The sequence below is a fragment of the Colobus angolensis genome, unplaced genomic scaffold, assembly GCF_000951035.1.
Source record: "Colobus angolensis palliatus isolate OR3802 unplaced genomic scaffold, Cang.pa_1.0 Scaffold95, whole genome shotgun sequence".
In the NCBI taxonomy this organism is placed as follows: Eukaryota; Metazoa; Chordata; class Mammalia; order Primates; family Cercopithecidae; genus Colobus; species Colobus angolensis.
Window position 1 is genome coordinate 5,087,218 of NW_012123487.1, and position 6,858 is coordinate 5,094,075.

Consider the following 6,858-nt stretch of genomic DNA (forward strand, 5'->3'; position numbering starts at 1 on the left):
AGTTCTAGTGTTCTAAAGCACTGTAGAATGACTACAGGTAACACTAACTTATTGCATATTTCCAAATAGCTAGAAGAAACTATTTTGGATGTTCCCAGCACAAAGAAATGATAAAAGCTTGAGGTGATGGATATGTTAATTACCCTGATTTGGTCATTACACATTCTATATATGTATGGAAATATCATTCTGTACCCCATAAATATGTACAATTTTTATGTGTCAATTAAAAATAACAAAAAAGGATCTGCATTAACATGGCTTCAAATTAGACTTGAGAAACTTTTGAAAAACATTTATTATATTTAATACATATAGAGCTCCAAAATCTGCAGCTCATGTATCGGAGGGCACATAACTTTGTTGGATGTATTGTTAAATGCAAGTTACAAGTTTCTCTTCTTCTAAATTATCAAGCATTTGAACTCCCCCCTCCTCATTAAAGTTGATTTAAACATAGAGATTTATACAGGTTATATGGGATTTAGTTCCGTGGTTGCTTGAGCCAAAAGAAAGTCAAGATGGATGATCTGTGTTAACTCTATGCATCCATATGTGTATTTATGAAGCTGAGAAGCAAGTCTGAAATTTTATGTGCCCTTTAAAAGATAAAATCTTCTGAGAGAAGCATATCCTGCCTCCATAAATACTGCACCAAAAGCTTATGCATCATCTAATAACAATAATAAATATTTCCAGGTCAAAAACAACTACAAGTTTGCAATTGATTTTGACCGTTATTTCACACTGAATAACTGCAGGATGCAAGAAAGCCAGAATAATGATATAGACCAACATGCAAAGACAATTTGCAGTCAATTTGAATAGCCTATTTTCCCTCCAAATGGCTGCAAAGACAGGATTTTAGGTACTCTAAGGCTGAAGTACTTAAAATAAAAGATAGGTTTGATAGGGAAGACAGGTTAGAATAAAATTAATCTAGAAATATTGCAAGTGATCCTAAATACAGTACCAGAATGAATAAACAGTATATTTTCAAAATATTTTAACAGTTGTATGAGGAGTAAAAATAACTATAAATAAAGATAACTCAAGAATTCTATAAGCAAGCATACACATGAAATTCATTTTATAAGAGGAAAGCTAACTCCATTTCTCTTGAAATATGGAATAGCTTCTTGAAGCAATTCTAAACGCTAATCTGCTGGAATGATGGCTTCACTGCACAAGAATTCTGCTCAGTTCATTGGAAGTCTCCTTGAAGAAGTCAGTCTGAGAATGGGGGAATTCCATTACTGGTCAGAAGAATTCTTTGGTCACTATTGGAAGTGGGTTCAGTTTAGGGTGACTGTTGATCAACAGGGTTCATGGGTTTGCTAAAACTCATTTCAGGCAAGCTTTGGAAGTGCAGTTCGCTTGGTGCTTATAGGGTTAAAAACAGGATAGAGGGAATTTCACATTATTGGAGGGCCTGAAAGGGAACTGATTCCCACAAGATGCTCAGACAAGATGAACCCCAGCCCCTTTTCTGGTTTAGCATTTCTCTGGGCTATAGAGGTAGAAGAAAAGGCCCTGCATGGGCCCACTCTACCTGTGCTTGGAGGTTTTAGATAATCTTATTAAACTGTAGCAATCTTAAACAGAACTGCAAGGTTGCTTTTAAAACCATATCTCAGATTTCTTTGAGCTAACAAATGGTAAAATGTATCTTTGGTATTAGAGTGAGATAAAGGTAGTTATAACTTTTTTTCTTTTTTACTTATTTTATGTGAACGTATGCAACAAAGGGTACAAATTGTAGGTACACAGCTCATTGAATTTTTATGTCTGCACATGCCCATGAAACCATCACCCACAGTAAGAATAGGGATAATTTTCTCCTCCTCTGAAAATTCCCTTGTGCCTTTTCCTCATCAGTACCTCCAAAGGTAACCACTATTTTGATTTCCATTACCATAATGAGTTATACTTGTTTTTGAAAAGATTATTTGAAATGTGTAGTATAAGTATTGGCAGTTATTTATCCTACAGAAGTATCAGTGAGAATTCATTTCTTCTGTCCTTCATTTATTCATTTGTTCCAAACACTGTCTAGTACCAACATTGTCCACCTGGCATTGAGAATACAATATTGAAAAAAGAGTCACTGCCTGCCCTCAGGAAAAAATCAGCATATTTGAAAGAATACATACAAGTAAACAGGCAGTTATGGCAAAGTGTGGTAAAAGCTGCAAAATAGTGTCAGATGCCAAGAGAAAAGGGTGTATGACATAGACTTGGGTGGTCAGTAGTGGTTTCTGGAATGAATGACATTTAGACTGAAACTGGAAGAATATGAGTAAGGGCTAATCGGACCAAGATGAAGAGATACAGAAGCAGAAGGAACAGTAGGAACAAATGCTCAGAGGCAAAAGAAAACTTTGAATATTTGAAGAACTGACAAGCAAAACAACAAAACATAGCCATCCCTTGACTACACAAGTGAACTGGGGTCAGACCCTGAAGGACTTTGCAGATCATTTTTCTGCTTGCAGACTTTGTACTTGACTTTAAGGGCCACGGAGAACCACTGAAGCATTTTCAGCAAGGGACTGTCATCATCAGATTGGTATTTGTTTTGAAGTAGCACATGTAAGAGAAAAAAATGACAATATGGATGAATAAAGAGTTTGAAAAACAACTTTGCTTTGATACTTTTGTTTAGGATGAAATATCTGAGATAGCACCCCCCCATTAGCCATTTTTAATGGCACTATTATTTGAGCAGAAGTTGCAAGAACATTTGCAACAGGTAAGTTTTTTCTGTAGAACATAAAGCAGGGATGCTTGAATGATGTGTTACTTGAATTCCATTTTAGTAGGAAGCTGTCCATAGTAGGAGCAAGTTGAGGAATATGCCTAATGTTCACAGTGGCACATGTAGGGTTTGCATCTGCCTTCAATGTTCCTATAATATGAATCCTCCGCTGCAGAAAATTCCTTCTGGAATTTTCTATTTTGTGTGTTAAACTTTATCAAAATCTTTTCCTGATGTTTATATTTCTGTGATAATCATTATTAAACTGAAAAATGAAGAAGAAAAGTCTCAAAACCATCTTCACTGACTCTCTAGTTTCCATGTCCCCTTCTTTGAAACCTGTACTTTAATTAATGGTCTGGATAATTCTTTCAAACATCTGCCCTGTTTGCCTACTGCTTGTGTACCCAAATGGATGTCTAAGCTGATGAGATAAACTTAGATAGTCACCGAATTCCCACTCTACCATGTCATATAGACACAGTTTAAGTAAAGTGACTGCATGCTTTGCCTTCTTCACTGTGATAAATTGAAATTCAATGTTTTCATCAATATCACTTTTATTTCCCTCTTTCTTACTTGAATGGAATCCATATTTAAGCTCTTTGATGTTTTTGTCTTATTAGAAAAAAGCACATAACATTCCTTCACAATAGTATTGTTATTCAACTTTTTGTCATGGTTGAAATATTAGTGCAACACTGAAGTGTCTATAAACCAGATTTATTTATTAGCACACTGACAAAAGTACAACTAACAAACAGTTGGTAGGTAGATAACATCAGAAAAATCCATGCTATGAAAGGGAATTTTAGTATGAATTCATCAAAGTAACTAGTAATTTTTAACAGACTAGTGACATATACGCCTCTCTCTCTAACTCGATTATAAACCCTTGGAGGGCAAGTGTTATGGGTGAGTTGTGTTCTTCCAAAATTCATATGTTGACGTCCTACCTCTAGTACCTCAGAATATGACCTTATTTGGAAATAGGGTCTTTGCAGGCCGGGTGTCATGGCTCACGCCTGCAACCCCAGAGCCCTTTGGGAGGCTGAGATGGGTAAATTACTTGAGGTTAGGAGTTCAAGACCAGCCTGGCCAACATGGTGTAATCCCATCTCTACTAAAAATACAAAAAATATTAGCCAGGCCTGGTGGCGTGCACCTGTAATCCCAGCTACTCGGAAGGCTGAGGCAGGAGAATCGCTTGAACCCAGGAAGTAGAGGATGCAGTGAGCTGAGATCACACCATTGCACTCCAGCCCAGGTGACAGAGTGAGACTCCATCTCAAAAAAAAAAAAAAAAAAAAAAAAAGTGGAAATAGGCTCATTGCAGATATAATTAGTTGAGTTAAGATGAGGTCATACTGGAATAGGGTGGGCCCTAAATCTAATATGTTTGGTGTCCTTAAAAAATAAAGGAGGGGAGTTTGAACATATGCAGGCACACAGGGAGAATGCTGCATGAAGCTTGGTGTTATGCTGCCACAAGCCAAGGGGCTACCAGAAGCTAGGAGAGGGGTCTGTAACAGATTCTTCCCTAGTGCCTTCAGAGGCAGCATGGCCATGTCAACACCTGGATTTTGGACTTCTGGTCCCCAGAACTGTTACACAATATATTTCTGTTGTTCTAAGCCCCCCGGTTTGTGGTAGTTTGTTATGGCAGCCCTAGAAAATGAATACAGCAAAGATTACAGCTCACTCGTTTTGTATGACCTACAGAGGCTCATGAATGTTGGCTGAATTCAAATTGCAACTGGAGACCCCAGCTACTTGGGAATGTGCTAGGATTGATTTCCAACTGCTTGCACCTACAGCAGACAGGCACATGATCACAGCATCCGTCCACTCCCTACCCCACCTCCACTCTGAAAGAGGATGGCAAAGAAGCTTCTTGATGTACCAGAAGGGACCCTCACCCAGATGAGGCTGAAGCATCCTCAGCGGCATGCTTCACAAGGATACTCAGGCCTAGAAATCTCACCCCCCTCAAATCTGCTCCTCTTCTCCAGTTCTTGTAGACATGTGTGAGAGTCAGACAACTTCTTTACCTGCATTCAAGGAATTTCTCCTAAGTGTATCTTTCACTCAATCATACTGTAGCCCATCATGACTCACGAGCATAAGTTAATGAAGCTTGTCGTAAGTGAACCTCCACTTTGATTGAAGGAGGAGTAGACTAGCAGGGAATGGCCTGGGAATATACTAGAGACAACTACATAGCACTTGCTTTCACCGTTTGTTTTTATTTCCACTGTATATGACACAGGCATGGCTTAGATTAGCTCTGACTCAGCTGTGCACCCCAAATAATAAGTCATTGTCTTATCTATCCCTACACTGAAGTTGCCACTCGGTTAGAGTTTTAAAGTTGGCGGTTTGTTCAAATACCTATATATATATTTAAAGATATATATGTGTGTGTATATATATTCATATGTTCCTTGAACATATGTTTATATATGAGCATGTATTTTGAGCATGTGACATCAAGTGTGTGAAGCACACAAATCTTAAGTCTGCAGCTCAAAGACTTTTTATGTATAGATACACTTGTGTCATGACCCAGATCATCAAGATCTAGAACATTTCCAGCACTCCAGAAGATTCTCCTGTGTTCCTCCCTAGGCCTTTGCAAGTATAATATTTAATAAACCTCAAATTCCTTTCTCCTAACCCTGCTGACAAAAAAAAAAAAAAAGTTTTCTGTACTAAAATTCTATGGCAGTTCACAAGGAATGTAAAATCTGGCTCAAAGCTTACTCTGCTGCCTTTGTATTGTCTGCAAAGAGCAGAGCTTGCAAACTGGCTGCCTGTGGGTAAAATCTGCTCTACATATGGTTTGTTTGGACTGAAATATGTCTTTAAAAAATGAGCCAAAATTTTAGGTTTAAGGCATTTTACATGATAACCGAAATTCAGAGGGAGGAAGGGTCCTTCTCTTTAAAAATTGGAAAATGTCTTACATCCTCTCTCTCAGAAAAAAATCACCTGGAGCTGAGTAGTAATTGCCTGATTAAAATAGGTAGAGTCAAGGAGCTCTACCTTTGTCCACCATGTATGCAATGTCTGCATGAGCATGCCTGCCTGCTGCCCTCGTGCGTGTATATTACCTGCTTGGTCCTTGGGCCAGCCACAGCTAGACAAGATGGGAAATGTAAAGCAGACTTTTAACAGGAGACTGTTTATTCCCTGCAAAGGGAAAAGTTACCTTCAGTACTCCCAACATATTTGAAGGGAAAATAGAAAATAGAGCTGGATTTTAAATTAATACACCATTTTGTGTAACTTTGCAGTGATTTGCTTTCTGAACTTGCCTATTTTATTAGGGTCCTCTTAGAGGGACAGAACAAATAGGATGTGTGTGTGTGTGTGTGTTATATAACTCCCACATATAACACATATAAACTCCCATTCATACACACACACACACACACACACACACACACACATATATATGGGAGTTTATTATTAACTTACATGATCACAAGGTCCCACAATAGGCTGTCTGTAAGCTGAGGAGCAAGGAGAGCCATTCTGAGTCCCAAAACTGAAGAACCTGGAGTTCATTGTTTGAGGGCAAGAAGCATTCAGAGTGGGGGAAAGATGTAGCCTGGAGGCTAAGCTCATCTCTCCTTTTCATGTTTTTCTGCCTGCTTTATATTTGCTGGCAGCTGATGAGATTGTGCCCATTAGATTAAGGGTGGCTCTGCCTTCCCCAGCCCACTGACTCAAATGTTAATCTCTTTTGGCAACATCCTCACAGACACAACCAGGATCAATATTTTGTATCCCTCAATCCACTCAAGTTAACAATAAATATTAACCATCACACCTATTACTTATTATATAGCATTTTAAGTAGCTTTACATGGACACTTTTGCATGCATGCACACACACACCCCCTCCCCAATATTAATGTCTAACATCTGGCTGCTGGCTGATGTTTAATTTTTAATGTAACCATTATGCTGGAAGGCATTCATTTGTGGTATAACCATAGCTTCAATTCTGGTGTTATATCTTTTCTACTTAACTGGTTCCATTAGATTTCTAACTGAAGAGTGAATTAACTCATCTTTTATGGCCCTTTATATTG

At 38.2% G+C, this 6,858-nt stretch overlaps 1 long non-coding RNA gene across 1 annotated transcript; it reads right to left on the reverse strand.

The window, feature by feature from the left end:
- Nucleotides 1-2,198: 2,198 nt before the first annotated feature.
- Nucleotides 2,199-6,332, reverse strand: LOC105504758. Its single transcript, XR_001000654.1, has 2 exons — nucleotides 6,239-6,332; nucleotides 2,199-2,552 (listed from the first exon to the last, which is right to left on the reverse strand). It is a non-coding gene; the product is annotated as an uncharacterized LOC105504758 (long non-coding RNA).
- Nucleotides 6,333-6,858: the final 526 nt, after the last annotated feature.